Source organism: Panthera uncia (genome assembly GCF_023721935.1).
Source record: "Panthera uncia isolate 11264 chromosome C1 unlocalized genomic scaffold, Puncia_PCG_1.0 HiC_scaffold_4, whole genome shotgun sequence".
NCBI classification, from domain to species: Eukaryota; Metazoa; Chordata; class Mammalia; order Carnivora; family Felidae; genus Panthera; species Panthera uncia.
The window spans coordinates 80878240-80889834 of record NW_026057585.1 but is presented as its reverse complement, the minus strand read 5'-3'; positions in this window follow the sequence as shown (position 1 = coordinate 80889834).

Genomic DNA, 11595 nt, shown 5'->3' with positions numbered 1-11595 from the left:
TCTATACCCCCCTTTTTAAAGGAAAATTATCGCAAGAGAATCAGGATGTGTAAAGCTAACATGCATCGCAAAAAACCAAAGGTAACCTAAATGTCTGATTTTAATAGCACATATTTCTCTTTTACATAAACTGTGACAGCAACTTGCATAAACAATTCTTTAGCTGTTAATTTTAATGTTAAAACTTTGCAAAACTTGTTTAATAAAAATAGCTGTAAAAAGAAAAACCATATGCTGCCGCATAAATTAGCCATAACTCTTAATAATCCTGCCCATCACAAGTGAACTGTAATGTAACCTGGGCACAAAGTCTGACATCTTAAATGACACATTGTAAAATTTCAATGAATGTAGATTAGACCTGCTGCTCCCCAAAGTCAAGCTTTCTGCTCAGCTATTTAAAAATGTACAAGGATGAGCCCCTATAGGTCCCCATATTGATATTCACAATGAAATGTTACTTAAAATTCCTTTAAAGTTGCATGTTTCTCTCCTGTAATGTGTAAACTGCATGCAGGATCTCTATCTTTTATTTTGTATGTCTTTAAAACTTCCTCTTCAAAAGACTGACCTCTTACTTCTCCATTTTCAGGTGATTGAAAACTCCTGAGGCATTTCCTGGAGTAGAATGGGTAGTGAAGACCCATGTCAGGTAGGTTAAGGTGATTTCTGCTAAGGATGTGGGACTTTTATCCTAAGTATAAAATAGTTTTGCCAGGCGGTGGCCTGGAAGGTGATCAGTGGGCACACTTTTCTTGCCTGTCATCCGTATCCTATTTACAACACAACTATGTTTATATGTTGGTTTACGATCCATACTGAGTTTACTTGTTATGATCGTAGTGTCAGCTTCTATTTATTAAATCCCACTCTATCCTGTCAATAACTTACGAGGTGGGGCACTGTTTCATTTGGAGTTCATTGGTTATAAGCAACAAAGTGACTAGATAATGTAAATAAAAGGGCACTTATTAGAAATGTGTTAGGGGCTCCAGATTTAGTGTGAAGGCTAGAAAATCTGGCATGGGAACCAGATTGCAGAGAACTGGGACAGCAGTGGTAGATCATTGGAATGTTCTTGAAGACAGGACTAGCTATTTAGGTGCTATTGCAAGAATGAATGAACTCTAGCTGTGTTTGTTTGCTTTCTCCCTTGAGATTCAAGTTCTAGGGAGGGAATGTCAGACTGTATTAGCTTGAGTCACATGTTCATTCTTTACCAGGATGTGGGAAGAAAAAACTAATTATGCAAAAGGAAGCCAGAATGTTATTAGGAAAAAGGAACGGGTACTGGGAAGCCAAAAAACAATTGTCCAGTAATATTTGTATATTACAGAAGTAACTGAGACTTAATGAGGTTAAGTACTTCCCAGAGTCATATAATTAGTATGGCTAGTAATCGAGCCCAAGTTTGTTGCCAGAACCTAACATCTTAACTCTCTATATTATACTGCTTTTAATCTAAGGAAAGAGGTATTTCTCACCTTGAGGTATCCCTCAGAAGGGATAGTGTGGCATAGTAGAAAGGGCATGAGACAATGACAAAGAGAGTTGAATCTCCAAGCTTTGTTAAGTGACCTGACACAAACCACTTATTTCCAAATCTAGGGAGGAAGATGGTGATAATGTACACCTTAGAGTGCTTGGCAAACTGAATGAGTTTTGGTATGTATAAGGCCAATCAATTTGGTGTCATATATAGTAAATATTGGTGTTCTGGAAGAAAGGTTAACCCCCTGATTTGGGTAGGCGAGGGCTCCGGCAACTGAGCAAGCCTTCCTGCGGATTGAAGCTGTCGAGGAGCTAGGTGGATGATTCATCCCTCTGCTCCCAAGAGAGTTGTTAAGGTTAAGAGGGCACTGAAGGGAAAGGACCAAACTAGTAGGCCAAAGGCATGTACAGCCTTTGACGGTGATATCTGCCTTCTTGGGAGATCATGTCTTCCTGACCTGCTTCTCCCAGGAGCCTCTGAGATCTGGAGACTCCAGAAGACCGTGTGTGTTGGTCATGGTTCTGGGCACCTAGGAAGTCCTAAGTCTGATATTGATTATATGAACGGCAAGGCAATTTTAGGGGAAAGTCCCTGAATACAGAGAATTAGTCTTGACTCTTCCCTAGGGTAGTCTTAAGAGCAGAATTGGGGGGATGCTTCTTTCTTCATTTGGCCTACAATTTGTGCCTGGAAAAACAGGTTTTTATTGTTGGCAGATCTGGATCTGCAGCAAGTGGTCTGCTTTTTCTGAGTTTGTAGCTTAGTCAGTTAGTCCCAGTGTTTTCTATAGCTTTCTGTCACTACCTGTGAATTTTTATTATTACAGTCCTGTAAGCTTTAGATAAGCCAGGCAGGATTGGGGACCTGTCCTGACTCTGCTTCATCATTTGTCTCTGTTTTGACGAAAACAAAACCTTTAATCCCTCTCTGGGCCTCAATAAAGTTGATAATAGTAGTTAACATCACTGTGTGATAATATCCTAAGCAGTTAATAAGAATTATCTCATTTGGTCTTCTTTTTTTTTTTTTTTTTAACGTTTATTTATTTTTGAGACAGAGACAGAGCATGAATGAGGGAGGGTCAGAGAGAGGGAGACACAGAATCTGAAACAGGCTCCAGGCTCTGAGCCGTCAGCACAGAGCCCGACGCGGGGCTCGAACTCCCGGACCGCGAGATCATGACCTGAGCCGAAGTTGGCCGCTTAACCGACTGAGCCACCCAGGCGCCCCACATTTGGTCTTCTTTACCTTTCTCTCTCAACTGTTATAAAACTTGAGTAACATAAAATTTATCATTTTAACCGTTTTTTTTTTTAAGTTTATTTCTTTATTTTGAGATAGGGGAAGAGTGCATGTGTGCGCACGTGTGCAAGGGAGGGGCAGAGAGAGAGGGAGGAAGGGAGAAAATCCCAAGCAGGCACCACGCTGTATGCATGGAGCTGGACATGGTGCTTGATCCCACAAACTGTGAGATCATGACCTGAGCTGAAATCAAGAGTCAGTCGCTTAATTGACTGAACCACCCAGGCGCCCCATTTTAACCATTTTGAAGTGTACAGTTTGGTGGTTTTTAGAATATCCACAATGCCGTGCAACCATCACCACTATTTGATTCCAGAAAATTTCCATTACTCCAAAAAGAAATCCCATACCTGTTAGCAGTCACTCCCAATTCCCCTCTCTCCCCAGCCCCTGGCAACCACTAACCTACTTTTTGTTTCTATGGATTTGCTTCTTCTGGATGTTTCACATAAATGGAATTACATAATATGTGCCTTTTGTGATAGGCTTCTTTCACTTTGCATAATGTTTTCAGGGATCATCCACGTATCATTACAGCATGTATCATTACTCTTTTTTTTTAATGTTTTTATTTATTTTTGAGACAGAGACAGAGCATGAGCACGGGAGGGGCAGAGAGAGAGGGAGACACAGAATCTGAAGCAGGCTCCAGGCTCTGAGCTGTCAGCACAGAGTCCGATGTGGGGCTCGAGCTCACAGACTGTGAGATCATGACCTGAGCTGAAGTCCGATGCTTAACCGACTGAGCCACCCAGGTGCCCCTGTATCATTACTTTGTACTAGTGATAGGAAGCATACTACTTCCAAAAGCAACCCGTTTCATTTAAGACCGCTGCAAGTATTAGAAGTGTTCCCTCACTTTGAATGAGTCACTCCGGTAACTTATACTGGTTCTACCTTGGACACCTGAAGAAATAGCCTGTCAAGCACTTGAAGATCCTTTTCATTCGTGTTTCTTTTCCAGTTCCAGAAGGTTTTTTTGTTAGACTTCCTAGATCTGATTTTCAAGAACTAGTAATTTGGATTTTATGTGCTGGCAGTTGTTGGGTTTTTTCATTTTGTTTTTGTTTTTTTGTTCTAATGTTTATCTTTGAAAGAGAGAGAGAGAACGTGAGTAGGGGAGGGGCCGAGAAAGAGGAAGACAAAGAAACCGAAGCAGGCTCCAGGCTCTGATCTGTCAGCACAGAGCCTGATGCGGGGCTCAAACTCACGAACATTGAGATCATGACCTGAGCTGAAGTCAGACACTTAACCGACTGAGCCACCCAGGCACCCCTATACTGGCAGTTAATGTTTACTCAGATCAGTATTAGCCCCTGTAAAACCTCTGCTGCAAGCCAAATGCTGCCCGTAAGCCTACCAGCTTACAGCCTCTGGTTAGCTTCTATTAATACAAATTAAAAGACATGTTAGGATTATTGAGATACCATATGGAGATGTGATCCCCTATTGAGAATCACATGGTTGTGATTCATCCATTTAAAGTGTACAATTCAGTGGTTTTTAATATATACAGGATTGTACAGTCATCACCACATTCAGTTTTAGAGCATGTTTATCACCCCCCAAAAAGAATTCCCATGCCTCTTAGCCATCTCCCCCATCCACTTGCCTTCCCAGCCCTAACCAACCACTCATGTACTTCCTACCTCTGTTGACTTGCCTGTTCTGGACATTTCGTGTAAATGGAATCATACAACATGGGATCTTTTTTGACTGGCTTCTTTCACTTAGCATAATGTCTTCAAGCTCCATCCATGTCATAACACGTATTAGTACTTTATTCCTTCTAATGTCAAATACTGTTTCATTGGATGTATATTGCACTTGTTATTTATCCGTTCACCCACCGATGGACATCTAGGTTGTTTCTGTTTTTTGGCCATAGTGAAAAATTCTGTGGGGCTCCTGGGTGGCTCAGTCGGTTATGTGTCCGACTTTGGCTCAAGTCATATCACAGTTCATGAGTTTGGGCCCCGCATTGGGCTTTGGCAGCATGTAGAGCATGCTTGGGATTCCTTCTCTCTCTTTGTCTCTGTCTCTGTCTCTCTCTCTCTCTTTCTTTCTCTCTGTCCCTACCCTGCTTGTGTACTCTCTTTCAACATAAATAAACTTTAGGGGCACCTGGGTGACGCAATAGGTTAAGCATCCACTTTAGTTCAGGTCATGATCTTCCATTCATGGGTTCGAGTCCCGCTTTGGGCTCTGTGCTGACAGCTCAGAGCCTAGAGCCTGCTTTGGATTCATTCATTCTCTCTCTCTCTCCGTCTGTCTCTCTCTCTCTCTCTCAAAAATAAGCATTTAAAAATAATAAATAAACAAACAAACTTCAAAAAAATACTGGGCACCTGTGTGGCTCTGTTGGTTGAGCATTGGACCAGCTCAGGTCATGATCTCATGGTTCATAAGTTCGAGCCCTGCATCAGGCTCACTGCTGTCAGCGCTAAGCCCACTTCAAATCATGTGTCCTCTTCTCTCTCTGCCCCTCCCCAGCTTGTGCTCTCTCTTTCAAAACTAAGCATTTTTTTTTAAAAAATACTGTTCTGGGCATTAATGTACAAGTTCTGATGTGGACATATGTTTTCAGTTTCTTGCACGTACACCTAGGAGAGGAATTGCTGGGTCAGACGGCAGCCCTTTGCTTAACTGTTGGAGGGACTGCCAGAGGCTGCACCATGTTCCCACCAGCAATGTATGAAGTTTCAAATTTCTCCACCTACACTTGTTATTTTCTGCTCTGTTTATTGTAACTATCCTGCTCGCCGTGAATTGGTATCTCATTGTGGTTTTGATTTGTACCTTCCTTAATGACTAATGTTGTTGAGCATCTTTTCATGTGCTGATCCCCTATTTGTAGGTCTTTTGTGGAGAAATGTCTATTGAAATCTTCTATCAATTTTCACATGGGACTATCTTTTTATTATTAAATTGTAAGTTCTTTATATGGTCTGGTGCTAGACCCTTGTCAGATAGGTGATTTGCAAGTATTTTTCTCCCATTTCATGGGTTATCTTTTTATTTTCTTTGGTTGTTTTTGTTTTACTCTGTTTTAAGTAGGCTCCATGCCCAACGTGGGGCTTGAACTCACAACCCTGAGATCAAGAGTCTCATGCTCTACAAAATGAGCCAGCCACGCACCCTTCTCTTTACATTCTCTGAACCACAAAAGTACCATTTTGATGGAAGTCCGAATTATCTATTTTCTTTTGTTGCTTGTGCTTTTGCTGTCATAGATAAAAAGCCACTGTCTCATTCAAAGTTCCAAAGATTTATACCTATTTCCATCTAGTTTTATTTCATACGTTTAGGTCTGTCGCCCATTTTGCATTAACTTTTGCATATGGTGTGAGGTGGGAGTCTCATATTCATTCTTTTGCATGTGGATATCCAGTTGTCCCAGCATCATTTATTCAAAAGACTGTTTTTCCCCATTGGATGATCTTGGCACCCTTGTCCATACTGGCACACCAATGGACCACAGCGATATAGATCTACTACCTTTTAAAATATGTATTACTAAAAGTTACTGATATAATTGGAGTAATTTCTGACAAATAGTAGCTACTCAATAAATAATAGCTGACTGGATTATTTTGGCATCACTAAAGGCTAATAGTCAGTCATGGGGCTAGGATTTGATCCCACATATGGATATCTCCAAACCCTGTCTTTACCCTGCGTTTATACTTCTGGCTGCTAAAGGGGAAAGGAGGCTAGCTATTCTAGCTGCCATGCTTGGCCATATGTAGTTCTTCCGAGGCTTAGAGGCTGTGCTCTGCGTGCCCTTTCTTCCACTATCAACATCCTTTGCTCCTGTCCCCATCTCTCTCCAGGGTTTCTATCGAACCTGCAGGGTGTTCATGGCAATGACTGTTGCTGCTAAAGGAACACTCTCACCCTTTCTTACCTAGGGATACTACAGTTATTCAAGTAGCCTTAGGGTTTGTCCCTTCTTGCTTTCTCTCCCACCCCCTTCCACCCTGTGTCCCAAGCCAAGAATGAAGGTAAGGATGCCTCAGCAGCTGCTAGGGCTCTCTGGCTGCTAAACATGAAACAGACTCAGACTGTGTTTTGTTTTAGGAACAGCAGCCTGAGAGTCAAGACCCAAAAGCCTCTTGCCTGCACATACACAGAGTTGCACTGTACCATGTGAATAGGGGAGTAGGGGTGGTGTGGTAGTAGATGTTTACACTGAGGTTTTTGAAACTTAAATACTCCCTGCCTGGTCTCAAACCCCAAAGCTCTATGTCCCTCAAGGCTCACGGGCTCCGTCTTTCTATGTTCTTGTGCCTTGTGAGAGCCTGTACAGGCTGCTATGTGCTGGCAGTGTTACTGTTAAGTAGTCATTTAAATTTTTCCTTGGTCTGGGGCACCTGGGTGGCCCAAGGGTCCGACCTTGGCTCAGGTTACGATCTTGCAGTTTGTGGGTTCGAACCCCACGTTGGACTCTGCTGACAGCTTGGAGCCTGGAACCTGCTTCAGATTCTGTGTCTGCCTCGCTTTCTGCCCCTCCCCCACTCATGCTCTCTTTCTCAAAAATAAACATTAAATTTTTCCTTGGTCTGTTTCCATGCAGTGATTTTGACCCCACTTGGTAAGGGAAGGAGAAAGTGACATAGGGAAAATAAGCAGCTCTTCCTGGCTAAGGGAGGAGCTCTTAATTCTAATTTGAATGCCTCCTGTGTGTCCCTATTTGGTAAATGAGGCAGCTGATACTAGGAGAGGTGAAGTAATTTACCATCATTGCGTAGCAAGTTGTGGGGTGTGCCTCTCAGGATTTTTATATACTGAAGTCAATTCTCTATGCTGAGAGCACACGGCTTCTGTAAGATGACACCATATTTCATTGATACTGAGGCCATTTTTTATAAGCTGTATCAAGTACTGCAAAGAAAGAAAAAATACTGCCAATTAAACCAACACAGTAGTTTTCATATCAAGTGTAAGATGCATCCTGATTTCAGCTGTTAAAATCCGAAAAGAAAATGTATCTTAACTATTGCATTTTGTCAGTTCTAACATTTATTCTTTGCTATGTGTATGTATTACCTTATCTACCTATAAAGTAGCTATTATTGTCCCATTTTTACACAATGGTGAAACTGAGGCCCAGAAAAATTAGGTAACTTGTCCAAGGTCATGCAGCTGTTAAGTAGCAGAACTGGAATTCAAGCTCAAGCCGTCTGATTTCAGAGTCCGTGATCAGTTTCAACTACTAGATTGTGCTGGAATTTTAAAAAGAGTTTTACTTGTCAGCTAGAACCATCTCGGCCTATACAGTATTCTCTACTCTGGAAGGAGGCTGCTCCTGCAGGTATATTATTGTTGCTGCAGTGAACATTGCTGAGACCACGTAGGTCCTTATTCTGGCTGTTACAGGTCACCGGTCTCCATCAGTTTATGGTGTCTACCTTTCAGAAGCTCAGTCTAATGGAAGAGAATAAGTCTTCAGTAGTCACGTAGTGTGTGGTTGTGCTCTGTTGCTGAACTGAATATCAAGGAGGCTGGGGGAGCTGTCCGAGGAGTCTTAGGGAGCATCGGAGAAGGGGAGTGACATTTAAGTCGAGTCTTAAAGGATAACCAAGAATTTGCCAGGCAGACAGATTCACCTAGCACCTTATTATGGCTTTAAACAGACTAATGTCAGTGCCTGCTGCCTCGAGAGGTAGTTTCACTAGCTTTGGAGCCTTAGGTGAGCTAGCCTCCCTGAGTCTCACTTTCATCATCTGCAAAATGAGAGGTTATCGTTTATCGAATAACATTGTTGTAAAGATTGAGTGAATGCCTGCAGAACGGTCAACGTGACCTGTAGCAAGCACTCGGTAAATGTTAACTATAAATAGAGGCTGGGCGAGTAGGTTGCTGCCCATTTTGAAAAGCTAAATGTTAGGCAAAGAATTTGGTCTTCATCCTAAAGGTTAGGGAGCTGTTAAAGGCCTTGAGCATGAAAGTGACTTGAACACACCTGTGTTTGCAGTTGAGCCCAAGGTAGGTAAGAAAGGAAAGCAGAAGGGCAGAGTTTGGTAAAGTGGCACCATTTCTTTGCCAGAGAGTGAAGGGATGTTGTCCCCTCGCCTTGCCTTCCTTCTGCTCTCCTCCTACCAGAAGCCTTTTGGTTCTTAACCTTTTTCAGAAAGAATAATCCTGTCTCCTCTCAGACGTTTGGGCTATTTGAGGGTGGGATGTTAGGCCTTTGCCACATGTCATGGGAGGCTTCCCACATCCTGTCCCTTTAACCCACCCTGTGAATTGGAGACGAGAACTCAGTCCCTCTGATAGAAACTTCACTCTTAAGGAATGTTGCTTCCTCACTCTGGGACCTGAATGCGTGAAGTCTCTGCCTCCATTTTAAGCTCTTAATTCTAGGCTAACTCCACTGGAATTATCATATGCAGCGACCCACTTAATTCTCACAGACAACCCTGTGAAGCAGGGATTAGGCTGGGAAACTGATGAGTCCGGGCTAGGATGACCAAAGGGCCCAAGAGCTGGAGTTCAGACCCATGTCTCTGCTCTTACTTAACTGCCTCCTGGTCTCTTCTCTGTACCTACAGTGGCCACCAGAAGATCTGCTTACACTGAAAGTAGTTCCCAGCTTTGGTGTACAGGATGGATACCCCGTGCTGTGTTTCCAGATTCGTGAAATTAAAAGAATTGAATATTTCTAAGCCTTCCCTTTCTCTCTCCACAACCTTCATGTATCTCTTGCTCTCTGGATTAATAGTCATTGCATGTTTAAAGCTAGCAAGCATCTGATGAATATTTAATAGCCTGAGCAGACAGGCTGGATACAGCTGTCTGAGACAGCAGCTGTTGGGGGGAAGGGGAGGAAGTGCACTGCCCTGCCTAACTACTTGTTCTTTTGTTCCCTGGGCTAGCTCTCGTAGGCTCCTTAGGAACAAAGGCCTATCTATGGTGGGCACTGCACCCTAGTCCTGTTGTGACCTGATGGCTCCCTGAGCTTCCAAGGAGGCTGCATTCAGGCAGCAGACCAAACCTTGTGGGGACTGGGGAGGTGGGGGGTGGGTAGTGAGCAGATAAGTTCACTGACCTCTAAAAGCAATTTTCTGACCCCTGGGCTGAAAGTCGTCTCCTCTGTAACCTGTGCTGGCACGAGGGCGGAGGCCATGTTCTCATCCAGTGTTCCGCCAGCTGCAGCTCTCCATTCTAAGAGGAGGGAGACTGTCTCTGGAAGGGACTTGGATTTCATAACCATGCTGCTGAGGGTCAGCTCCTTGACATTCCCTGACCGCACATAGCAGCTTCTCAGCAGTGGGTATACTGCTGTGGTGAGAGTCTTTGGCTGCTGTCTCAGGCAGGAGATGGGCAGCTAGGAACTTCTCAGACAGGGACACAAGCTATCCCAGTGCTTCTCCCCACCTACCCCCAGGGAGCTTGTTGCTACAAGGAGGCCTCGTCATTTCCAGGGCAAACTTGGGGAGGATATGGAGACTCCTGAAAAAAGCCAGCTCATTTGAGACGTGTCCAGGCAGAGTCTGAGACACAGCCAGGCCATCAACCCGGATCAATCACCTAAGTAGAACACGTTGCTAAGAAATTGGACATCCTCCTGTTCTCAATACCGCATTAAGAAGTCTGTATGAGCTGTTGTTCCCTTGTTAACCTCTGCAGCCCACTTAGCACCTCAGTCTCTTCTCTCCAGACACTGTGGTGTGAGAACTTGAGATAGAAGAGTTTGGGTTTCAGATACAACTAATTCCTCTCAGGCTTTTGGCTCCTGCAGCCTTCATGCTTCCCATTCATGGCCAAGCTTTAGGTACAGAATGGACGCTCTCTGTTTCTTAGGCTCTCTGGGGTTGGAGTTCAGAAAAAAAGTTCTGCATCTGCCTTTGAGAAAGAGAAATACCTTGTGCTCTGATAGGATTCTTCATAAGCTTCTTTCCAGAGGTCAGTATAAATGGCCACCCCTTTCATTCATTTTATTAAAGGCATTAGCTGGGGTGCCTGGGTGGCTCAGTTGGTTGAACCTCCGTCCAACTCTTGATAATCGATTCAGGTCATGATGTGGGGTCATGAGATCAAACCGTGTGTCGGGATCCTCTCTCTCTCTCTCCCTCTGCCCCTCTCCTGCCTTGTGTGCACTCGCTCTCACTCTCTCTCAAATAAAAATAAAATAAGTGCATTGGCTGATATATATTATTAGAACACCTACTATGTGCTAGACACTGGAGATTCAGTGGCAAGTAAATAGGATAAAATGGGTCCCTGCCTTCACGGAGCTTATATTTCTCAAATATGTCTTGAGTGTCCTCAAGACAGACACTAAACAAATATTAACCTCCTAAATAACATACATCATCTCAGTTTTGACAAGGGCTATGAAAGGAAAGAACAAGGTGCTGTAAGGACAGACAACAGGCGCACTAGCCTAGCTTGGGGGTTCTCTTTAAAATTTTTTTCAACGTTTTTTATTTATTTTTGGGACAGAGAGAGACAGAGCATGAATGGGGGAGGGGCAGAGAGAGAGGGAGACACAGAATCGGAAACAGGCTCCAGGCTCCGAGCCATCAGCCCAGAGCCTGACGCGGGGCTCGAACTCACGGACCGCGAGATCGTGACCTGGCTGAAGTCGGACGCTTAACCGACTGCGCCACCCAGGCGCCCCGGGGGTTCTCTTTAAAGAAACGATGTTTAAGCTGACATCTAAAGGAAGGGTTAGCTAAGCAGACGGTTTGGGTTTGCGAGATGGTTTGGGGAAAGGATACATAGCACAGTCTACCCAGAGGGCAGGTTTGAGGCGAGGTAGGAACCTGGACCTTATTCTGAGGCCGTCACTGAAG